Genomic DNA, 27,101 nt, shown 5'->3' with positions numbered 1-27,101 from the left:
TCAATTCATTCTTCCTTTCTTGCGTATTGTGCAGTACACTCTTTACGTTAATTGGTAGTGCATTATAATCACTTGAAAGAGAAATCGCAATATTACGATTAATGATACTTTTTGAAAAGGAAAACATCACAAATATTTTAAAATAAAACTTTAAACAATTAGTGTATCTAGTAGAATCTGGCTGAGATGAGGCACTGACACTTAATGATGCTATTAACATGCCAGTGAACCGAACACATGCGATGCCCATCTTTATCAAAGCAGCCGAGTGACTTCTCCAGTACGCTTAGATAAGTTCTAAAAGCTGAGCCAAACATCATTGACAAACAAACTGAAGACTGTAAATGACGTCAAATCGCTGCACACGAAATTCTATACGCTCTGGGCCAACCACAACTTGCTTCGCACCACTAGACGTCAGTCGTATCAAGTAAATCATCAGATGGTATTGGATACACGGATCTAGACTGTAATTGGAACAGATTAAACGTCTGAAGATAGTAGTCAGCAGGAACTGACTATCACATCTGACAGACCTGTGGCAACTCCAATCCAAATCCTTCCTACGCAAGTCGGAGACAGGCGATCTCACTGTGGCAACGCTAAACACAAGCCGACACTTAGAATAGCCATCACAAGCCCCTGGGGCTTAGCCATCTGACCTACTGGCCCCTGAAATTGCAAGATAGGTTCGAGGCCGGTAACTGCCAACTCACTTAGGCGGGTACTGCAACGTACACTCCTGGAAATGGAAAAAAGAACACATTGACACCGGTGTGTCAGACCCACCATACTTGCTCTGGCCACTGCGAGAGGGCTGTACAAGCAATGATCACACGCACGGCACAGCGGACACACCAGGAACCGCGGTGTTGGCCGTCGAATGGCGCTAGCTGCGCAGCATTTGTGCACCGCCGCCGTCAGTGTCAGCCAGTTTGCCGTGGCATACGGAGCTCCATCGCAGTCTTTAACACTGGTAGCATGCGGCGACAGCGTGGACGTGAACCGTATGTGCAGTTGACGGACTTTGAGCGAGGGCGTATAGTGGGCATGCGGGAGGCCGGGTGGACGTACCGCCGAGTTGCTCAACACGTGGGGCGTGAGGTCTCCACAGTACATCGATGTTGTCGCCAGTGGTCGGCGGAAGGTGCACGTGCCCGTCGACCTGGGACCGGACCGCAGCACCGCACGGATGCATGCCAAGACCGTAGGATCCTACGCAGTGCCGTAGGGGACCGCACCGCCACTTCCCAGCAAATTAGGGACACTGTTGCTCCTGGGGTATCGGCGAGGACCATTCGTAACCGTCTCCATGAAGCTGGGCTACGGTCCCGCACACCGTTAGGCCGTCTTCCGCTCACGCCCCAACATCGTGCAGCCCGCCTCCAGTGGTGTCGCGACAGGCGTGAATGGAGGGACGAATGGAGACGTGTCGTCTTCAGCGATGAGAGTCGCTTCTGCCTTGGTGCTAATGATGGTCGTATGCGTGTTTGGCGCCGTTCAGGTGAGCGCCACAATCAGCACTGCATACGACCGAGGCACACAGGGCCAACACCCGGCATCATGGTGTGGGCAGCGATCTCCTACACTGGCCGTACACCTCTGGTGATCGTCGAGGGGACACTGAATAGTGCACGGTACATCCAAACCGTCATCGAACCCATCGTTCTACCATTCCTAGACCGGCAAGGGAACTTTTTGTTCCAACAGGACAATGCACGTCCGCATGTTCCCGTGCCACCCAACGTGGTCTAGAAGGTGTAAGTCAACTACCCTGGATCTGTCCCCCACTGTTTGGGACTGGATGAAGCGTCGTCTCGCTCGATCTGCACGTCCAGCACGAACGCTGGTCCACCTGAGGCGCCAGGTGGAAATGGCATGGCAAGCCGTTCCACAGGACTACATCCAGCATCTCTACGATCGTCTCCATGGGAGAATAGCAGCCTGCATTGCTGCGAGAGGTGGATATACACTGTACTAGTGCCGACATTGTGCATGCTCTGTTGCCTGTGTCTATGGGCCTGTGGTTCTGTCAGTGTTATCATGTGATGTATCTGACCCCAGGAATGTGTCAATAAAGTTTCCCCTTCCTGGGACAATGAATTCACGGTGTTCTTATTTCAATTTCCAGGAGTGTATATTGGTCCACGACAACAGACTGAGATGGTCGCAAACTATCTGTCACATTGGGGTCAATAGGAAAGTGTCTCGCAGAGACCATTTTGTTGATGCAGTCACTGAAGTATATTTGAATTGGTTGACGGAGCCACAATATCATCTCTACTTGCACCATTTCATCACGAGCAAAGTGAGATTGACGGAGGTGTTCATTAAGTTTTAGAAACTGCGTTTGGGGTCAAGTAGGGACCGTATGGAGAATGATCGATGACTGCAAATCCAAGGCTTGGTAGTGTTGCGGATGTTGCAGCGCTCCTGTGTGGCCCGGTATTGTCATCCTGAAGGACAGAGTCTTCCACGTGCGGACAAATCCTACCCATTGGAAATGCCGTTAAAGTACACTGTTTCTCAGGCACCGACATAGTTATGTTACACATTGCCACTACACACGCTACAATTATGAGCCATCTAGCTGCAGATTGTAGTATATATGTAGATTTGGAGAACAAAGATGTAAGATATTAATAGAGTCTGTTTTATTCAAAAAGCCTTAAGACGTTTTCCAATAAAAATTCTCAGACTTTACTTTCGAAGCATATTCAGTTCTATCACTCGCCGGTAGGTATCGAGCCAGGTTTGCGCATCAGCGGTATAGAATAAGTTTTGCCTGAAGTGAAATTAACAACGGACGAGTATGATGACTGTTAGGTATTGGTAGCTCTGTCACTGAAGTAATTCTGGAGTGATTTCGCATTCATCAGGGAGTGCAGATGGTCGAATTGGCATCTTAAGCCGACTGACACTATTACTGAGGACAGAAGATCTGGAGCAAACTCCAGTTAATGTCACGGGACAGGATAGGAAAGCGCACAAGTGGACTGTAGTGTATCAGGACGAAGATGACTCCTTGAGGGTAAGTAAACTGCAAATTAGGAAAAAAGGAGGGTCGCAATCGAGAAGGAAGGGAGTGTAGTACTGTAATCCCAGGAGTAGCATGCCGCTCATGGGTGTACGTTTTTGGCAAGAATAATATACGGAAGAATGGGAAAGTAAGTTGAGGACGTGTTAGATGACGATCAGTTTGACTTTAGGAAATGTAAAGTCACCAGAGAGGCATTTCTGATGTTGCGGTTGATAGGGGAAGCAAGAGTAAAGAAAAATCAAGACATACCCATAGGATTGTTCAATCTGGAAAAAAATGTTCAACAGTGTAAAATGGTGCAAAATGTTCGAAATTCTGAGAAAAATAGGGTAAGCTGTACAGAGAGACGGGTAATATGCAGTCTGTACAAGTGTCAAGAGGGAATAATAAGAATAGACGAGCAAGAACCAAGTGCTCAGATTGAAAACGGTCTGACAGAGATGTAGTCTTTCGTCCCTACTACTCAATCCGTACATAGAAGAAGCAATGATGGAAATTAAAGGAAGACTAAGGAGTGGAATTAAAATTCAAGTGGAAGGGTATCAGTTGTACGAATCGTTTATGACGATGCTAAAAAGAGTCTGTTGAGTACTGAGTATGGATTGACAAGAAATCGAAGAAAGATGAAAGTAATGAGAAGTAACAGAAATGAGAACAGTGAGAGACATCAGAACGGATGATCACGAAATAGATGGTTAAGGAATTCTACTATCTGGGCAGCAAAGTAACCAATAACAGGCGAAGTAGGGAGGACAAAAAAAATGTCTCTGAGCACTATGGGACTTAACTACTCTGGTCATCAGTCCCCTAGAACTTAGAACTACTTAAACCTAACTAACCTAAGGACATCACACACATCAATGCAAGGGGCAGGATTCGAACCTGCGACCGTAGCAGTCGCGCGGTTCCTGACTGCGCTCCTAGAACCGCTAGACCACCGCGGCCGGCAGGGAGGACATCAAAAACAGAATAGCACGTGTGAAAAGGGCATTCCGGGGCAAGAGAAGTCTACTACTATCAATCGTAGGCCGTAGTTTGAGGAGGATGATGTAAGGCGCTCAACTGTGCGGTCATCAGCACCAGGACATGGTACCAATTCTTACACAGTCCAATTCTTACACAATCCAATCGAGCCATTGTCACGAATACTGATGATGATGATGATAAAATGAGGAGAAAACAAACACCCAGTCCCCAGGCGGAGAAAATCCCCAACTGGGCCAGGAATCGAACCCGAAAACCCGTGATCCATAGGCAGCAACGCTAGCCACTTGTAGTGAATCTTAGACTGTGGGAAACCCGGAACAGAACAGAATCGAAGCATTTGAGATGTGTTGATACAGACGAATGTTGAAAATTAGGTGGACTGATAAGGTAAGGAATGAGGAGGTTCTGGCCAGAATCGGAGAGGAAAACACCGAGGAAAACACTGACAAAAGAAGGATCAGGATGATAGGACATCTGCTAAGACATCAGGAAATGATTTCCAAGGTATTAGAGGGAGCAGTAGAGGGCAAAAACTGTAGAGTAAGACAGAGTTTGGAATACAACCTGCAAATAATTGAAGACACAGATTGCGACGGCTATTCTGAGATGAAGAGATTGGTACACGAGAGGAATTTATGGCGGAACGCATCAAACCAATCAAAAGACTGTTGACTCAAAAAAAAAAAAAAAACATATATTAAGAAGACGGGAATTGATCATGGTACTAATGGAAGTCGTAGTCATTCCCTTACTTCTACCAGTGGACAGTGATTGGTGGGAGGGGTGGGGGCGGAAGAGGGTTTAGTGGGGACGGGTCACTTGGAGCTCCTTAAGATACACGAGGAAGAAGGTCCACCAAAGTTTCATATTGAATAGTTCGCTCATATAAGATCTGCTCTGTTAGCAAGCCTCAGGTGATACTATGCATAATGCACTAAAATTAATTGACTGTTCCTCTGATTGTTGGTAAAACATTTTTTACACTGTGAATGAAAACACACACAACACAGATGTAACAGTGTACAATATTTATTTCACAAACCAGTTTTCGGCTGGTGCCATCAAAGGTTTTTAACTAGTGCATCGACAGAGTGTCTCCGTTTCCAGAGATGAAAACTGTTATTGTTAGATTCAGGAATAAGATAAGAGGCATTATTTCAGTTTAAATGTAATGTAATATTATTTAACTAAGATATGTGTTACGTTAAGTAATGAACTACACATAATTACAACAGTAGTTTATAGAAGAAAATAAACTGAACTTCTACGACATACTCCAAAGATGTGACTGAACAAAATAATATTGTCTTTAATAGGTCCTAAATCACCAACACATGACCTATGATGTGATAGTAAGCAGGTGAGAAGAGCAGCTGTGATTATACAAAGTAAAACTTTTTAACAAAGTAAGAGAAATTATAGTAACTGAAATAAAGGAAAAAAGGAAAAGTTGGCATTATGAGTAATATCCGCAGTTATGAGTGGCGAGTAAGGGAACTATGTCTCGCATTCAGTAATACTCACTACTGCGGCTTCCTTTGATTTCCTCTCAATCCGTATTCTGTATTCATTAAACGGTTCATTCCGTTCAGCAGATCCCTGTTTCTTCTCTACTTTCACTGAGGATACCAATGTCGTTAGCGAATCTTATCACTGATATCCTAAGGCCCTGAATTTTCATCTCACACTTGAATCTTTCTTTTATTTTTGCCATTGTTTCCTCGATGTATAGATTGAACATTATGGCCGAAAGCCTAAATTCCTGTCTCACACCGTTTTTAATTTGATCACGTCGTTCTTACCATACACTCTTATTGTTCCCTCCTGGTTCGCGTACATATTATGTATTTCCCGTCTTACCCCTATTTTTGTCAGAATTTCCAACATCTTACAAATTTTTACCTAATCTAACGCTGTTTCTGGATCGACAAATCGTGTATACGTCTCTTCATTTCTCTTCAGTCTTGCTTCCATTATCCACCGCAACGTCAGAACTGCCTGCTGGTGCGTTTACCTTTCCCAAAGCCTGACATCGCCATCTGACAGATCTTCACTTATTGCTTTCCATTCTTCTGTACATTATTCATGTCAGTAACTTAAGTGCATGAGCTGCTTACGCACTGAATTACCCGTTTAACATCCTTACGTACTTTCTCCGTCGCTTCATCTTCTGCTTGTCACGTTGGCATGTATACCTCAACTACTTTGGTTGGTGTTGGTTTATTGTCAATTCTGATGACAAGAACGCTGTCACTGAACTATTCACAGTAACTCACTCTCCACTGGACTTTCCTATTCATAGAGAATCCCACTGCCGTCATACCATTTTCTGCTGCAGTTGATATTACCCTATACTCATTTGACCAGAAATCCTTGTCTTCTTTCCATTTCACTTCGCTGATTTCCACTATATCTAGATTCAGTCTTAGTATTTCCTTTTCAAATTTTCTAGCTTTCCTACCATACTTGAATTCCTGATATTCCACAGCTCGACTCGTAGTCTACTACCCTTTCGTTAATTGCTCAATCTTTTTACATGTTGATGTCTCCTTTGTCAGTCCCCTCAAGCAGATCCGAACGGGGCCTACTCCGGAATCTATTGCCAATGGAGGGATCATCATGACACTCTAGCAATTACCGGCCACATGTCCCATGGTTGCACATTACGTGTCTATAATTTCGTTGTCTTATTTGCCTTTTCCTCATGCCGCTGGTCATGGTGGATTCTTCCGCTTTTTAGGGGCAGTTACTCGCCCCAAAGACAATAGAGTACCCTGAAGCTGAATACGATCTTCCGCTCTCATTAACAACGTAATTGGGAGATTGAGAGTGACTTATTATGTCAAAAGTCTCCGACCGCCATTGCTGATGTATTTTATTCAAAATTTAAGCGCTGTTGGTGTTCGAACCCGAGACCTAGGACGTTTTCATTACTAGTCAAAAACGCTACCTCCTTTTTTTAAAACTCATTTTGCATGTTATTGTTCGTTGCTTTTGTTCGGGGTGGACGTCACATGACACCCGTCAAGGTCATCACTGTTACATTCACTCAGTTTCATTTCAGAGGGCAGCTGACCCATTGACCGAACGCGGCTAAGCAATACTGCCGACACACCAAGAGCACGTGTAACAATTCTGCGCTTCTACAGAACATAAGAAAAATGGGACCCCTCTGCAAGTCAATTCCATACTAACCAACGATGGTAATCCGGTGCAGTGCCCGATCGCGGCTAATCTCTGAAGAAAATACCGTGCAACGCCACTCAGCAGCCGTCCATGCTTGCCAGTCGCGGCACCTCTCCGAATTCAGCTCTTCGTATTTTAGTGGTAAAGGAAGTCTACGCACAGAACGGCAATTCCCCAGCCCTACTGTTACTCCCCTTCCTACCGACGTAAATGTGAAGGTGTTACAATGAGTTTGTTGCACAGTTCGGCGATCGTCACTTGTGGTGGGCAGAGGTGGTCGACTGGAGTGTTGGTGGCTATAATGCCACGCTGCACGCTCGGGTAACTCACCGTAGCAACAAGAAAATTGTTAACAATGAGCGGAAATCAAAGCATTAGAAATATTTTCCGAAAGCATTTGTCTGGATCAAATGGCTCTATGCATTATGAGACTTAACATCTGAGGTCATCAGTCCCCTAGACGTATGACTACTTAAACCTAACTAACCTAAGGACATCACACACATCCATGTCCGAGGCAGGATACGAACCTGCGACCGTATTAGCAGCTCGGTTCCGGACTGAAGCGCCTAGAACTGCTCGGCAACAGCGGCCGGCGCATTTGTCTGAAATGAAGCATTTAATGGAAGTGACAAGAAGAGATAAGAAGTTTGTGAAATATGGTGTTTAGAAGAAGGTTAAATAGGTATGATACTAATAGGGGATATGAGATTATTTACTCTTAGGTGTCATAGGATTGCGATATGCACTTTTACATATGGCGGTAGTATCGAGTACGCAAGGTATAAAAGGGCAATGCATTGTCGGAGCTGACGTTCGTACTCAAGTGATTTGTGTGAAATAATAGGAAAATAGGAATGCGGGTAAGCTACTACAAGCAGCATAGTGAACGCATTATTGTGGCCAAGATAGATACGAAGCCCACACCTAGTACAATCGTACAAGTTTATATGCCAACTAGCTCTGCAGATGGCGAAGAAATTGAAGAAATCTATGATCAAATAAAAGAAATTATTCAGATAGTGAAGGGTGATGAAAATTTAATAGTCCTGGGTGACTGTAATTCGGTAGTAGGAAAGGGAGAGAAGGAAACGTAGTAGGTGATATGGACTGGGGCAAAGAAAGGAAAGAGGAAGTCGCCTGGTAGAATTTTGCACAGAGCACAACTTAATCATATGTAACACTTGGTTCAAGAATCATAAAAGAAGGCTGTATACATGGAAGAAGCCTGGAGATACTGACAGGATTCAGGTAGAGTATATAATGGTAAGACAGAGATTTAGGAACCAGGTTTTAAATTGTAAGACATTAACAGGGGCAGATGTGGACTCAGACCACAATCTATTGGTTATGACCTATAGATTAAAACTGAAGAAACTGCAAAAAGGTGGGAAGTTAAGGAGATGAGACATGGATAACCTAAAAGAACCAGAGGTTGTACAGAGTTTCAGGGAGAGCATAAGGGAACAATTGAAAGGAATGGGGGAAAGAAATACAGTAGAAGAAGAATGGGTAGCTTTGAGGGATGAACTAGTGAAGGCAGCAGAGCATCAAGTAGGTAAAAAGACGAGGACTAGTAGAAATCCTTGGGTAACAGAAGAAATATTTAACTTAATTGATGAAAGGAGAAAATATAAAAATTCAGTAAATGAAGCAGACAAAAAGAAATACAGACGTCTCAAAATGAGATCGACAGAAAGTGCAAAATGGCTAAGTAGGGATGGCTAGAGGACAAATGTAAGGATGTGAGGCTTATCTCACTAGGGGTGAGATAGATACCGCCTACAGGAAAATTAAAGAGACCTTTGGAGATAAAAGAACCACTTCTATGAACATCAAGTGCTCAGATGGAAATCCAGTTCTAAGCAAAGAAGGGAAAGCAGAATGGTGGAAGGAGTGTATAGAGGGTCTATACAAGGGCGATGTACTTGAGAAAAATGTTATGGAAATGGAAGAGGATGTAGATGAAGATGAAATGGGAGATACGATACAACGTGAAGAGTTTGACAGAGCAATCAATGAAAGACCTGTGTCGAAACAAGGCCCCCGGAGTAGACAACATTCCATTGGAACTACTGACGGCCTTAGGAGACCCAGTCCTGACAAAACTCTACTATCTGGTGAGCAAGATGTATGAGACAGGCGAAATACCCTCAGACTTCAAGAAGAATTTAATAATTCCAATCCCAAAGAAAGAACCTGTTGACAGATGTGAAAATTACCGAACTATCAGTTTCATAAGTCACAGCTAAAAATACTAACGCGAATTCTTTACAGACGAATGGAAAAACTAGTAGAAGCCGACCTCGGGGAAGATCAGTTGGGATTCCGTAGAAATGTTGGAACACGTGAGGCAATACTGACCCTACGATTTATCTTAGAAGCTAGTTTAAGGAAGGGCAAACCTACTTTTCTAGCATTTGTATACTTAGAGAAAGCTTTTGACAATGTTGACTGGAATACTCTCTTTCAAATTTTGAAGGTGGCAGGGGTAAAATACAGGGAGCGGAAGGCTATTTACAATTTGTACAGACACCAGATGGCAGTTATAAGACTCGTGGGACATGAAAGGGAAGCAGTGGTTGGGAATGGAGTGAGACAGGGTTGTAGTCTCTCCCCGATGTTATTCAAACTGTATATTAAGCAACCAGTAAAGGAAACAAAAGAAAAATTTGGAGTAGGTATTCAAATCCATGGAGAAGAAATAAAACTTTGAGGTTCGCCGATGACATCGTAATTCTGTCAGAGACAGCAAAGGACTTGGAAGAGCAGTTGAATGGAATGGATAGTGTCTTGAAAGGAGGATACAAGATGAACATCAACAAAAACAAAACTAGGATAATGGAATGTAATCGAATTAAGTCGGGTGATGCTGAGGGAATTAGATTAGGAAATGAGACACTTAAAGTAGTAAAGGAGTTTTGCTATTTGGGAAGCAAAATAACTGATGATGGTCGAAGGAGAGGGGATATAAAATGTAGACTGGCAATGCCAAGGAAATCGTTTCTGAAGAAGAGAAGTTTGTTAACATCGAGTATAGATTTAAGTGTCAGGAAGTCGTTTCTGAAAGTATTTGTATGGAGTGTAGCCATGTATGGAAGTGAAACATGGACGATGAATAGTTTGGACAAGAAGAGAATAGGAGCTTTCGAAATGTGGTGCTACAGAAGAATGCTGAAGATTAGATGGGTAGATCACATAACTAATGAGGAGGTATTGAATAGAATAGGGAAGAAGAGGAGTTTGTGACTGAACTTGACTAGAAGAAGGGATCGGTTGATAGGACATGTTCTGAGGCATCAAGGGATCACAAATTTAGTAATTAAAGGCAGCGTGGAGGGTAAAAATTGTAGACGGAGACCAAGAGATGACTACACTAAGCAGATTCAGAAGGTTGTAGGTTGTAGTAGGTAATGGGAGATGAAGAATCTTGCACAGGATAGAGTAGCCTGGAGAGCTGAAGACCACAACAACAACAACAGTTTTCGACGTAATTACGGCCTCACGCTGGAAATTAACACACTTAGTACGCAATTACATTCTCCCTTAAAGAAGCGGTCATCTTTTCGGGAAGTGATGGGTTCACATAAAGTTCTGTCCGGTCAAAATATCTACTCTGACTGCGTTCCCTAATGAAGTTAGGCGGATAACGAGGTGATGTCTTTCAAACGGCGCAGCCGATTTCCACACCGTCCACTATAGCTACTTCGTCGATGTGTGTCACGTGACGGTACTGAACGTTACACAATGTAAGTTAGGTACATACTTAGAGGGGTACATGCTTACCGGATTGGGAAGGAGCTCCTGGTCCCCGGCACGAATCCGCCCGGCGGACGTGTGTCGAGGTCCGATGAGCCGACCAGTCTGTGGATGGTATTTAGGCGGTTTTCCATCTGCCTCGGCGGATTCAGGGTGGTTCCCCTTATTCCACCTCAGCTGCAGTATGACGGCGATTGCTGCGCAAACAAGTTCTTCACGTACGCGTACTTCACCATTACTTTAACACGCGAACATGGGGGTTACTCTCGTCTTGTGAGAGACGTTCCCTCGAGGGTCCACCAAGAGCTAACCGCACAATAACCCTGAAAGAGTGGTTCGGGGTAGAGCGGTGGAGGGGTGAAGTAGACTGCGGTAATCGTCGTGGGTTTGTGGACAACTGCGACTGCGGCGAGGACGGAGCACCGGCATCGTTTCTAGGGTCCCAGTTAACATGCAATACAGTACAATAAACCATTGATATTGAACATAAAACGTCCTTCAACATGTTTTCTGTTCTTCAGAGTTTCCGAGGAAACTAATTAAAACAAAGGGGAACAGGAAAAGTGTAAGTGATAGTAAATGAAACAACGTAATTGTTTTGTTTAATTGCGGAGATCTCCTCACTAATGATGCTGTCTTGCTCATCTGAGCTCATTCGTATGACCGTTTGCTTCAGCATGCGCATGTAAAATACGAAGTAGAAGTTCTTCCTTTGTGTCCACTCTGTGCTTGTAGGCTTACCTCTTGAGCCAGCCGCACAAACAGTGACTTAACGGAGGAAGATCGGGTGACCTCGGTGCCCAAGAAATGATTAAAGGGCAACTTATCCAACGGCCAGGATACGTTTCAGAGACATACTTTGTGAACATGAAGGCTCTTCGTACGCCACGATCGACTGTAGAAACTTCTACTGTTCCAAGATGACCGGTTTCAACAATGTTATGCTGACGTCATCTGACCTTAAGGAACTTGCTATAAAACTGCCATGTTCTGTGAGATAAGATGATGAAGCATAAGACTGTTGAAACCGGTCATGTTGGAAAATAAAGGTGCCTACATTGCTATCGCGCCGTTCGAAGTGTCTTTTTCCAACCATACCAATCGCCCCACAGAACAGCATGTGTACCTAACAAAACAGGTACTTGGAACTGGCAGTGCGGAATTTACAGAAACTCCTTCGTACTGAAAGTGCTTACGGTGTAGTATTGCCAAAAGAAGAGATTTTTAAGAAAATAAAGATACAGTAATCCATTAACGTGGTTTTCTAGCACATCTGGACCGATGTGTTGGTCATCAATAACACCACGTCACACGTTCACTTTCATTACGTAGCCCGATGTTGCTACGTTGTATTCTAACGAGCGTGCTGGTGAAGAAAGTCATGCTATTGGTCCCCGTGATTTTGAAACAGCTGCATGTCGGATACGTTTAAGAAAAGTACATATATTCGCTCAAAGTTTTTCCTTCGGAATCTTGTACATCGAATCATGTACCTTTCCTCCTCATTCAGCCTGTTTTCCTTGCATTCTTCGTTCTTCAGCTCTGTTTCTCGTTCAGTGCTCTTGAATAGCGCAGGCTGTCTTGATAACTTACACTGTTCCTGTCGATGGCTCATTTCAGGTAACAGGAGGTTTCAAGGGAACAAGTTATGGTTACGCTGCACTTAGCCATACGTTGGGTGACCATTTTCAGGAAAGAAAATGTTGAGTAGTAGCGTTCTTCAAGGATTAAAATTTGGAAAAGGAGAAAATTTTTGTTTTTCATTCTCTGCGTGGTCTGCAATCTAGGGCAACAAACGAAAAAGCACGGTGGACATCATAGACGTGTCAGATTTTTATTCTATAAACCTGCCCGTCAGCTTGAAGCAAGGACAGGCGGTGTCATCCAAGGGGAGCAGACTGCTTCCGCAGTTCCGGCAGCGAGGGTGGCGGGGGCCTTTTCCTGGACCTCTCTGTCCTAACTCGCCGCTGCGTTATATAGCATCTAAAATTCCATACATATAAAGTGGCAAACACTTTGTGGTCCTTCGCCGTGGTTCATCTGGAGTGCGGTGCTGTTGGCTAATAGAGTGGACGCAGTGGTCAGCCACAGGGCGGTCGCACCGCCTGCGTCCTGCTATGCACGTGGCTCTGCATCACCAAGTGATCTCGCACTCCATCGCAGACGTAATGATCAACTCTAAACCATTCGTTTCTAACTCATGACTTATCTACACAAAGTGCAACACTCACCTTCGTCAGTCGAATTTTGGTATTTAAGCGCGTACTAACGTTTCCAATTTTTTTCATTAAATTCACCCTGTATTTTATATTTTGTCTATTTTCTTCTACAGACTTCCAGGTCGCCACCTGCAGTAACCATTTCCTATTTTTAATTGTATCTTAAAGGATCGTACGTTATCGGTGGGGTGCGTACACATAATAAACCTTGTATAGTAATTATAGCTCCTCGTGTTGCCATCCACGATGTATCTAAATAAATGATTTAAGTACAGTCATTAATTTTTAATTACCGATTTATGTGAATTCAGTTGAACCTTTTACTTACTTTACCTTCTCAAGTTTTTTTAAAACTCTCACACTCTACAAAGAATCATATTCATACGTACGTAAATATTTTTGAGAGTTCTGTTTTGACGAAATGGTTCTGCAAAAAGACAATTGTTCCTAGTTAAAGTTAATGGCGGTTGTGCTTCTCAAAATGTAGTTTTAGAAATGGTAGCCATGTACAGATAATGTACTTGCCCTCAAATGTCTTTTAAAGAAAAGACTGTTTAACATAAAAACCTACTTCACCTTTGTTGACTATGGAAAAGCTTTTCATTAGGTAAACCAGAAACAGTTGTGACGTTAAATGCAAAACAATCGATACGCCAAACAACTGATTCACTCATGCTATACAAACACCAACAAAGGGGCAAATACTGTATTCGATATGGGATATCAACTAACAATAAATTTTAGTTAAGGTGAGTGGCAGCACTGTAACCCCTCTCCAAGACTCTTCAACAGGTACGCAGATGAAGTGGTCATAAACTGGAAAAAACTTTGTTCACCCTGGAATAAAAGTAATACTTTTATACATACGATCGTACTCGGAGATAATCAGTTCATTCTTCAGAAAGATGAAGACATACATCAGACATCACTGAATACGTCAAATGTTATTAGCACAATCTGAAACCAGCAGCCAGTCGGGGTGGCCGTTCGGTTCTAGGCTCTACAGTCTGGAACCACAAGACCACTATGGTCGCAGGTTCGAATCCTGCCTCGGGCATTGATGTGTGTGATGTCCTTAGGTTAGTTAGGTTTAAGTAGTTCTGTTCTAGGGGACTGATGACCACAGAAGTTGACTCCCATAGTTCTCAGAGCCATTTGAACCATTTTTGAAAATAGCAGACAAAAGTTGTTGAATGACAAGTTAAATATCCTAACATTAGAGCTAACACGGTAACAGATAATCAACCTGTACAACAAATTCCCAGTTTTACTTACCCAGTTTGTGAAATATCTTTTAATGACGACGATGGAGTGAAAAAGAAACTTCATAGATTCAGTATGTGCAGAAACAGTCGATGAGCACTGGAAGGTGAAGTACGAGAGGGGACTCTGATTGTGTTCTATCAAACTATGGCTTTATCGACTCTGCTGTAGAGACGTCAGACGTGGTCTGTGATATCTATTATATCTTAAATGAGATTCCAAGAGCAATATGGAGTAACTCACTGACTGATAGGAAAAGGAATGAAGAAGTTAATAATTAATACTTTTGCCTTTGAAAACAAAATAGCTGAGAACAGAATGAATAGCAGAAGTCACGGACTAAGGGTATACAACACCAACATCTGTCCTCGAATATCATCCTATTGGAAGACTAGACAAACTTTGTCCTCGACTCTCATCCTACTAGATGACAAGACGGTTGTCATGCCTTCAAAAACCAATCTGATATCTGAAGCCGGAACACATGTAGAGGAAATACGAGTTTCTCAACACTGGTGAAATTATTAAGAAATTGAAAATAACATGTTTCCTGGTCAAATGCTCTAAACGCGAGTGTTACCACATCTGACCTACTTACCAGGACCATATATACACAAAACAGTATGTTTATAAACGTAATTTTCGCATTGTTTTAGTCATATATGAAAAGTGTATAACCATTGAATTTGATAGGCTCCTCCGTTCAGAGAGCTCTTATTGGCCACCAGACAAACAATACAGCCTCGACTTTCGTAGGGCTGACAGGAATGACTGTCTTCACGTATCGTAATTTTATTCCATGTAGAGCATCGCATTGTCAGCTTTCAGGATATTTTTATTGAACTACTTCTTGTAATCAAAAGAAGAATGTTAAGCAATGGTAATAACGACAAAGTTTGTCATTGTGAAAACCTTGATATCAGATCGCACAAACTGGGATTACTACGTTAGGGAAACCCAGGATATTTGTTGTATTGGATGTTGAAGGAAAAATAGTAAGTATTGCAGGAGGTGATAACATAGATGAAATCGAGAAAAAAAGAAAACATTTCATATAATATTCAACCTCTCTTCATTGGTTTCAGAATTCAGCCCAAACAACAGTCACAGAAAGTGTTAAGCAACGGAAAATTATTAAGTCCAATGTAGCTTTATATAAATTCCACCTCCGATTACAACGAACTTTCGGAACCTCGTGTGAGCTCAACTTAGCGTCCTTTTACGTGGGCAGCAGCATTCATAGTGCAAGCGATCAGTTATTCTCTTGTGGTTACTTCGCCTTTTAATTGGTAACCCGAAAGTGTGACTTGTTCTGAAGATCAAGCCTCAAGAGAATGTAAGTGGCATGACTAAGACGTTGTGGGGTCCGGTCGAGCTGGAACAACAGAGTCATCCTTGTAACCAGAGGGACCTCTTCCAAAGACGCTGAAAGTGTATTTTAAAGGAAGTCTAGACAATGAAACCCAGTGAAACAACGCGGTAATGAAACAGACCATTATTATACCTCACCTCATATACAAACAGGGTGGTCCATTGATAGTGACCAAAATAAGTATCAAGCGAAAAACTACAAAGAACGAAACTCGTCTACCTTGAAGGGGGAAACCAGATGGCGCTATAGTTGGCCCGCTAGATGGCGCTGCCATAGGTCAAACGGATATGAGCTGCGTTTTTTAAAAATAGGAACCCCCATTTTTTATTAGATTCGTGTAGTATGTAAAGAAAAATAAAGCTTTTAGTTGGACCACTTTTTTCGCTTTGTGTTAGATGGCTTTGTAGTAGTCACAAACGTCTAAGTACGTGGTATCACGCAACATTCCACCAGTGCGGACGGTGTTTGCTTAGTAATACATTACCCGAGTTCAAATGGACCGTTTACCAACTGCGGAAAAGGTCCATATCGTGTTGATGTATGGCTATTGTAATCAAAATGAACAACGTGCATGTGCTATGTGTGCTGCTCGGTACCCTCATCCGAGTATCCGGACCGTTCGCCGGATAGTAACGTTATTTAAGGAAACAGGATGTGTTCAGACACATGTGAAACGTCAACCACGACCTGCAACAAATTTTGATGTCCCAGTAGGTGCTTTAGCTGCTGCCGCGGCCAATCCGCACATCAGTACCAGACAAATTGCGTCACAATCGGGAATCTCAAAAACGTCGGTGTTGAGAACGTTACATCAACATCGATTGCACCCGTACCATATTTCTACGCACCATTAATTGCATGGCGACGACTTTGAACGTCGAGTACAGTTCAACCACTGGGCAAAAGAGAAATTACGGGATGATGACAGATTTTTTGCACGCGTTATATTTAGCGACGATGCGTCATCCACCAACAGTGCTAAGGTAAACCGGCATAATATGCACTATTGGACAACGAAAAATCCACGATGGCTGCGACAAGTGGAACATCAGTGACCTTGGCGGATTAACGTATGGTGCGGCATTATGGGAAGAAGGATAATTGACCCCCATTTTATCGATGGCACTCTAAATGGTGCTATGTATTCTGATTTCCTACGTAATGTTCTACCGATGTCACTACAAGATGTTTCACTGCATGATAGAATGGCGATGTACTTCGAACATGATGGATGTCGCGTACGGTTGAAGCGGTACTGAATGGCATATTTCATGACAGGTGGAGTGGTCGTCGAATCACCATACCGTAACCCGCACGTTCACCGTATCTGACGTCCCCGGATTTCTTTCTGTGGGGAACGTTGAAGGATATTTGCTATCGTGATGCACCGAAAACGCCTGACAACATGCGTCAGCGCATTGTCAATGCTTGTGCGAACATTAAGGAAGGGAAACTACTCGCTGTTGAGAGGAATGTCGTTAAACGTATTGCCAAATGCGTTGAGGTTGACGGGCATAATTTTGAGCATTTATTGCATTAATGTGGTATTTACAGGCAATCACGCTATAACCGAATGCGTTCTCATAAATGATAATGATAAGTTCACAAAGATACATGTATCACAATGGGACAACCGAAATAAAATGTTAAAACGCACCTATGTTCTGTATTTTACTTTACAAAAACCTGCCTGTTACCAACTGTCCGTCTAAAATTGTGAGCCATATATTTGTGGCAAATACCGTCCGCACGGACGGAATGTTACGTGATACCACGTACTTATACGTTTGTGACTATTACAGAACCATATATCACAAAGCGAAAAAAGTGATCCAACTAAAACATTCATATTTCTTTACGTATTACATGAATATATAATAAAAATGGGGTTTCATAATTAAAAAAAAAAAAACGCAGTTGATACGCGTTTGACCTATGGCAGCGCCATCTAGCGGCCCAACCATAGCCCTCTTCAAGCTAACAAGTTTCGTTCTTTGTAGCTTTTTCGTTTGACGCTTTTTTCGTGAGATATTTGGCCCAATTACGATCAGTGGATCACCCTGTATACATAGAGGACTCCTTGAATATGTGCCCCGACAAAGACATATACGGTATGTCGGCCCACGTATATGAGTTCTGAGAGTTACTGATCCAGTCACAAGTGAACGTTGTTTCAAAATACACACATCAAAAATTGTTTTGCACCACCCCGGTTCCCAGAGCTCTTGAAGGTAGACGTTGACTGTGGGTATTCTGTCACAGACACAGTCCCTTTAACTTTTCATAGAAGTCACTAAATCCACCCAAAGATGTAAGCAACCCTGCACTAGCAGTGCCTGTTAGGAGGGGGTCCTACCGCCGATCAGATCTAGTCATTCTACCAGGAAGGAGGCACACGGCGAGAGTTATCTTTAGTTCAACCATGCCAAGACGGTCAATACCGCGCTTCGATGTCGTCCACATTGTTACTTTGAGGCAGGAAGGGGTCTCAAAAGGGGAAGTATGCAGCCCTGGAGTGAACCTAAGTGATGTTGTTCAGACGTGGAGGAGATACAGAGACAGGAAATGTCGATGACATGCAACTTTCAGGCCGCACAAGGGCTACTACGTCTGTGAGGAATCCTGACAGCAACGCCAACATGTTGAATAATGCTTTTCGTGCAGCCAGAGCACACCATGTTACGACTCAAACTGTGCGCAATAGGCTGCAAGATGCTCAACTTCACTACTGACGTCCATGGCGAGGACCATCTTTACAACCACGACACCATGCAGTGCAGTACATATGGACCCAACAAATTAACGAATGGCTCGCTCTAGACTGGCATCACGTTCTCTTCACTGATGTGTGTCGGCCAGTCGGGGTGGCCGAGTGGTTCTAGGCACTTCATTTTGGAACCGCACTACCGCTACGGTCGCAGGTTCGAATCCTGCCTCGGGCATGGATATGTGTGATGTCCTTAGGTTAGTTAGGTTTAACTAGTCCTAAGTTCTTGGGGACTGACGACCTGAGAAGTTAATTCCCATAGTGCTCAAGCCATATTTTTAAGTGACACGAAAAAGCCTAGGGTCAAACTGAGTGAATGATAGAGTGTCTCAATAAATTAGAGTCAAAAATAAATTTCATGGAATCGTCAAAGACAACACAGTTCACTTGCGGAAGGTCAGTGAGTATTATAGGCTCTATCGAAAGAACTCAGAAGATTGCCGATTCGATTTTCCCAAATTTGCACTCGTGAATGAAGAGGGAAACAATGAAATACACTGACGTAGCACAGATTACGCCATATGGTCGACGTATGTGTATGTTCACGTTGGAAATTCAACATAATGTGAAATTACATAAACTACTTTTGAAGATCTACATGTACAAGATAACTCTTCAGTTCATACATAAGCGTTCAGAAGACGGTTCAGTAAGCACTGTTTCTCATCCAGTCCACTATCGAATAGCACGCGGGACAAATGTGCAACTAAATCTTTCTGTTCGGGCTCCGATTTCCGTTATTTTCTCAGTATGGGCATATCTCTCGCTGCAGCTTGGGTCAACGAAATGCTTTGAAATTGGTGACGAGAAAAATCGGCTTTTCTTGATGAGTGACAGTCCATCAGTTTTCAAATCAGTGACACCGTTCACCCTTTTCGTGATAGTACAAAACGAGCGGTTTTTCTTTTCTTTTCTCTCCTTAACGTTTGCGATGTCCTCCGTCAATCCTATGCGTTAAGGATCTCATACCGCGTAGCAATATACCAGAATAGAATTTTTACTCGTATTAGTTGATACTTCCACGGAAAAATTAGAACTAGCGCTCTATCTCTAATTTCGAACTGTCACTAGTGTTGAGTTCCTCAAGATGCCTGCATGTCAAGTGTGGTAAGTGCCAAAACCATGGCTCCTGGTTAGTAGCAAACGTGTGCAGTTTTCGTGGAAGGAAAATATTTTTCAGGGACGATGTGACAAATATGAGGGTCGAGAGGATTACTACCACCCAGATAAAAATCCTGAGCATGGTCGTGAACGTAAATCCGAACCGAAATTGTTTGCTCACAAGGTAAATTCGAATTTTTCTTTGAGCAAGTAAACAATGTCGTGTCCCTTACCACTGTTTACGTGACAGTGTCATACCAGATTTGATAAGGGACCGCCTTAGTATGACACATTACTTTTTTGCAGATTTTATGTACTTCAGTATTTCTAAAGATGGTAATGCAAAACTCAATGATTTCGGAACTTTTATTAAAATTGTATTTTTGAAAAGATTCATAATAAAGCTTCGTTAACTAGCCAAGCAAATAAACAAGGGTAAGTGAATGCTAACCCAACTTAATTGCACAAAACTGACAAGTAAACAATATCTTTCGGGTATTATTAAGAATAGAAGTTTTTTGATAATCGTTTGATTGTCGTTACTCTGTAAGTATTTTAAAACAACGTTTTATCTGAATGAAAATATGGACCTACTCGAAATACCTTATTTATGAGATTTTACAGAAAATTAACTCTGCAGTTTCGAAAAACAACCGGCTTGTTCCTTACTAATATTTTCAGCCGAGCTCTTTATTGAAGAAGTCTTGAGTAGATGAGGAGTGGAATATTCATACTAAATACAAATAGATGAGAAAAAGAGAAGGCGTATGTGAAGGCGGAACGGAGGTAAGTATGGGTTTCGCTCAGCTGCTAGGCGGTTACGCGTAGTGATGTTGATTACAGCGTCAGACAGGTACTAAGGACATCTCGCAGTAGCATGCGAGAAGAGAGCAAAGCGTTGCTCAGCCCACGGCGGACGTAGGAACAGAGGCAGACACTACCACTGAGGCTGCAACTTGCGGCCGAGTTGGGCGGCGCGTTTGTGTGTGTCTTGGCGAGAGCAAACACGGCGAGCGTGGGTCCCTCACAGCAGCGGCGGCGGGGCCTGCGCCTGCGGGCCGTTCTTCCTCTCACGTTTCTCTCCAACCACTCTCTCTCTCTCACTCAGTATCTGCCTTTATTCCTTCCTTCTCGATTTCTGCAGGTATCCGTCCTTTCAGCTCATCTGCTTCCACCCCTGTTTAATATTCTTTACACTCTGTGTCCGTTTCTTTCGTAGGTCTTTACGTCACAAACGCACTCACACACTCACACACACACACAAACACGCACACACACGCACACACACACACACACACACACACACACACACACACACACACACACACACACGCGCGCGCACAGAGAGAGAGAGAGAGAGAGAGAGCGGGAAAGAGAAAGAGGGATAGACTTCCGGTCACGTTAATGCGATCACCTGTCTGAAGCCTGCATAACGACATTATGTCGCGCGAAACGTTCAGGAAGAGAGTCAGTGTGGTTCTGGTAGGTACCGACAGGTGGGTGGAGGCTTGCCGACTCGTGTTCCATGGCAAGCTGCGCTAGATTTCTCGGCTGAGGATTCGTGGCCCAAACAGTCCGAGTAAGGTGATTCCAAAGATTCCCGATGTAATTTTATCCCGGAGAGTTTGGTGGCGATCTGTACGACACGTTTCATTGTCTTGTGTCGGATTCACTGTGCCTTCCAGAATTACTAAATCACCCAGGGAATTGCACGAAAACATTCCCCAGGCAATAATTCTCTCTCCTCCGGCCTGGATCCTTCCGACAGTTATTATAGGGCTGACGGCAAGTGGTCATATTTCGGAGAGCAGAAGACTTGACTCATCTCAAAGGCCACCTATAGTCACTTTGCATATACTGGGTGATCAAAAAGTCAGTATAAATTTGAAAACTTAATAAACCACGCAATAATGTAGATAAAGACACATGCTTGGAATGACATGGGATTTTATTAGAACCAAAAAAACATAGTTAATTAAAATGTCCGACAGATGGCGTCGTTTGGTGATGATCGTGTGCTCAGCCGCTTGGCCTCCCAGGTCCCCAGACCTCAGTCCATGCGATTATTGGCTTTGGGGTTACCTGAAGTCGCAAGTGCATCGTGATCGACCAACACCTCTAGCTATGCTGAAACACAACATCCAAAGCCAATGCCTCACCATAGCTCCGGCCATGCTTTACAGTGCTGTTCACAACATTATTCCTCGACTACAGCTATTGCTGAGGAATGATGGTGGACACATTGAGTACTTCCTGTAAAGAACATCGTGTTTGCTTTGTCTTACTTCGTTATGCTAATTATTGGTATTCTGATCAGATGAAGCGCCATCTGTTGGACATATTTTGAACTTTTTTATTTTTTTGGTTCTAACAAAACCCCATGTCATTCCAAGCAGGTGTGTCAATTTGTACCTCTCTATCTACATTATTCCGTGATTTATTCAGTTTTCTAATTTATACTGACTTTTTGGTCACTCGGTATCAGGTTGCGGATTCGCATACAAATTCCAGCCTTGTTCGCCGATGCACAGCAGTTAGCATGAAAGAAGGAACCTGTCGCCTGCTACAACAACCGCTGAAGGGTTGTAGAGGAGACACTGGAGGTAGCCGTTTAGTTCACCTGACCGTTTTGGGTAGCGCCATTTCGCCGAGCACAGCCTGCTTTAACCACGGCGGCACAAGCGACGGGTACTACAACACGCAGCCCCCCTCTCCTTCACCGCTCCGAACCATATTCTGCAGGCACAGGCTACCTGCTATAGTGGATTAAAACCTGCCCAGATCTCGGAATCGAAATGAACAAATAATGAACGTAATTCTAGCAGCTGTTAATTAAAGAATGTCTTGTGCACAACAAGAAGCCAAACATTTCTTTTTGAAGAAATTAAAACACACAGCATCTACAAAATGATGGCACAATAATACTCAGCTGTTGATTTGCTTTAAGAAACCAAACACTAGTGTTTACAGCCCACTGCCAACAGTCTACGAACGATCACTGACGTCAGTTAATGAGCCAACGACTAAAACTGGCAGTAATTCATTGACAGTCACTTGCAGTAAACCACGGCACCGCTTTAAAGCACTTTGCAAAATCTGAATAACTAAATATAATTTCAAAAAACTTTAAACAAAACAGAGTTCGACCACTACAGTAGTCTGACACAATCCTTAGACGATACATCCTCGCCCCACCATCTACTGCCTGTCTATAAACTAACAATGTCGATAATGCGTGTATACTAAAGGTGCTTGTGAGATCTTGTATTTTTGATTACATCGACTTGTCAACGACGTAAACAGTAAAGTGGCTAAACAAACAATTTACTTAACTAAAGTATCACTGAAGTATAAACATACAATCGCAATCAGTGAAGTGAGATGCGTGTTGTAGAACCCTTCACAAATCACGCAATATCAAATCAATAAAAAATAAATATGGAATCTTGGAAGTAATGTCCTTTAAGGTTGTGTATCATACGCAACTTAATTCGAGGGAAATAATTTTTTTCAACATCTTTCAAATGAGCATATAATGGGATCTCAAACAGTGCCATCGTAACAAAACTACAACTGTACTTACAATGAAGGAATTTTTTTGTCAAAACGATGTTTTAATTCTGTAAGTAAACCAGTAATAGTGCCAAACATTTTTAGCTTATAATGGGATGCCTTATATCTCCAACGTCAAAAAATATCCAATAAACATCACACAATAACCTATCATGTTTCATAAATAAAACTTGAATAAGTGGTGGATAGAGATTATACGTAAAGATTACGGTATAAACTGGACATTTATATACAGAACAATTAGATACAGTATGAAATGCAGTTACAGGAGCGGGAGAGGGCGGGAGGCTGTGATTCAAATATTTAATGGTTAGGAATATTTGTTGTGGAAAAAAGATAATGTTTCCAAAGGGGTGTGGTATGTGTTAAAACATGAGGGAGGGAAGTGTAGGGGGAATAAGACATATATACATAACATACAAGAGGCAAATATTAAATTGTTACAATATAAGGTCATTAATTATTCATTTCCCTTTTAAAATTTGCTTCGTGATACATTACCCGTGTTAAAATGGACTGTTTACCAATTGCGGAAAAGGTAGATATCTTGTTGATGTATGGCTATTGTGACCAAAATGCCCAATGGGCGTGTGCTATGTATGCTGCTCGGTATCCTGGACAACATTATCCAAGTGTCCGGACCTTTCACCGTATAGTAACGTTATTTAAAGGAACAGGATGTATTTAGCCACATGTAAAACGTCGACCATGACCTGCAACAAATGATGATGGCCAAGTAGGATTTTTAACTACTGTCGTGGCTAATCCGCACATCAGTAGAAGACAGAGATTAGATTAGATTAGATTTACTTTCATTCCAATTGATCCTTAGTGAGGAGGTCCTCCAGGATGTGGAACATGTGAGAAAAACAACAATACATGACAAATATTTACAACTAAAACAAATAAGCTAATGTACCATACCACAGGTCCCAAATGGAATGATTGTCATTTTTTAATGTGCACTATATGAAAGTCATTTTACAAATACTAATGCACTGAATTTTAAATAAAAAAGTTTTTTTATTTATTCATAAGGTAATAAACATGTAATACAACTACTATAATACTTATTTACAAATAACACATTATTGCACTGAAATGGTGCAGAAGTTAGATTGTACTTACACACACACACACACAGACACAAACACACAAACACACACACACACACACACACACACACACACACATTTACAATGAACACATTACTGCACTGAAATTGCGCAGAAGTTATATTGTACGTATATATATTGAAACGTCCCCTTAGAAACAATTATACACGACTGTGCTTAAACTGACACAGAATATTTTTTTAGCGCAACGCAACCTGACTTTCAATAATCCCTACAAAATAATGGCCCTGACTAACATTAACCTATACCTTTCACAAATCACTTACCTCACCCAAAATCTTCGTTACTCGAACTCCTGCCATACAGCGAGCGCCACTACTGCCAGCTACCTAAAAGATTCAAACTACGGAAGTCACTAACTACTGATAGGCACAGTTAGCAAATGAAAGATTTTAATAGAGAACAAACAATGTATTTACGTTAATAGTCATAATATATATACCAGTTCATGACATCAATTCTTACAAATTTCAAAACTCCGCTATCTCTCTCCTCACGTCCACCACTGCTGGCGGCACACCTCCAACTGCGCAACGCTACACGCTGTTAACATCCAGCGGCCCAACGCTACAATGGCGAGTATTACAACAATGCCAACCAGCCACTGACTTCACACAGCACAGCCAGTGATTTTTCAAACACAGAGCTATGTGGCGTTACCAATAAAAAAACCTAAACAGCCTACTTACATAGCCTCCATGCTCTCCACAAAAAAAAATTATAAATTGTTTTGGGCAGTGACCAATACAGATTTGAAAAATTTTTCATAATTTTAATAACAAAGAAATGAAATGCACACACGTATCGATACAATCTTGGTCAAAAGCTAAAATTTTCTCACAGTCCATAAAGACAGCCCTGATCATTCATCAAAGTAAAATAGCAGTGTTTTTCTCAAGATCTGAGTAGTAAAAGAAAATGCTCACGGAAGTATGGAATTTCCATGCAGTCTTGATGAAGTAGTGTTGTCCTTCCAACGGAAAGACAGTGCTGACTCTTGACATGCAGACAGGTAATGGGCCACAGCAGAGTCAGTATAAGTTGAAGACTATCGGTAGGTAGGTCATCACAGAGCAGGCCCACTGTAGTCCTAGTAGAGATTACTGTTGGTGGGCCACCAGAGGTGCAGACCCACTGCAGTCCTTGTAGAAATAATGGTATTGGTGGGTAATCAAAGGTGCTGACCCACTGCAATCCTTGTAGAAATGATGGTATTGGTGGGTAGTCAAAGGTGCTGACGCACTGCAGTCCTTGTAGAAATAATGGTACTGGCGAGTCATCAAAGGTGTAGACCCACTGTAGTCCTTGTAGAGATGGCTAGCAGCCAACTGTTGCGACTGTGCAGGTGCACAATCACCATCGAAAAGTCTTGTGGACAATATAGCAAGTCCATGAACCATCACTTGTCCACTCACAAAGAATTAGTTTGAAATGCCCTTAGAACCAGCAGTGCTGTTATCCAGTCCCTTGCTGAATTATTAACACTAACATTCCCTACTTCTCACATATTGTCTATATCCTACGACCAACAGAAACGTGTGCAGTGAAATGTAGCTTACAAGTTACTTAATTTTATGAACTGGTGTCAACTGCAATTTTATAACATCAGAATACAATAACAAAGGTACAAAATACATTATTAAAGAACGTAATAATACAGATAAATTTGTAGTAGCAGGGCTTTACATAAGAATAGAAATAAACATATACATCAGTGTTACAGGAATCATGACATAAGTAAATATATAAAAGATCAGAATAATTATTGAAACATCAACTTCACACATGAGCATTAAAACAAAACAGAATAAATAATGTGTAAACATCTTTACGAAGTAACATATTATTAATGCAAATTATATTTGAGGATAACAGTATTCGTCATCATAGTTCATGTATCTGAGTATTAGAAACATTCTGCAACATAAGTCTTATCAGATAAACATATAAAGACCGGATGAACATAAATACACAAGGTTACACAAACACATAGTGGGATAACACAAGGAAAGGACAGGGTTTGTTTTCAGTGTAACATTTGGTACTGCAGTCCAACCCAAAACTTCATTCCATAGATCTTTCGTCTTATTTCAACATTTTTTCCACCAAAAAATTCTATCCAACCATGTTTTTTGTATTTATATGTTCACATATTTCTTACCTCATTATTTATTTTCCATTATCTTACCTCATCATTTATTTCCAAGAAAATCCTACCCAAACCTGTTGTCCCTAAACCCTACCTATTTGTTCCTATCCTCTTTCAAAATAGTTTTTCTCCACTGTACACTACTTTTTGGCCAAACCATTTTCTTATTGCTTCTCAATGCTTTTCTTTCAATTCATCACAGTTAGTTTCTTATACAGTCTACCCCCTCTTAAGCTAACTTGAACCTACTGAGGTCAGATGTTAAACTAATGGACGACGCAATGCAGCAGCACAAAACAATTAATCCAAACAGCAATGACAAAAAAATTGCAAATTGGCATTTGGCAAATTTCCTCCACCTAATGGCTTTCTTTTGTCAGACGATTACCTCTCACCTGGGCGCCCAAAACGAATTACGTCAAGGTCACTTACCTTTCTTACTGAAATATTTACGAAAGCAGTTTCCGCTACAGTGGCAGTCTCATATAAAAAAAATCACAGGTCAACAATTAGCGTTACAAATCTGTAGAAACAAAATCCTTTAAATAT

Source organism: Schistocerca gregaria, chromosome 3 (assembly GCF_023897955.1).
Source record: "Schistocerca gregaria isolate iqSchGreg1 chromosome 3, iqSchGreg1.2, whole genome shotgun sequence".
Classification (NCBI taxonomy): domain Eukaryota; kingdom Metazoa; phylum Arthropoda; class Insecta; order Orthoptera; family Acrididae; genus Schistocerca; species Schistocerca gregaria.
The sequence above is the reverse complement of the archived record's forward strand: the minus strand, read 5'-3'. Positions refer to the sequence as shown.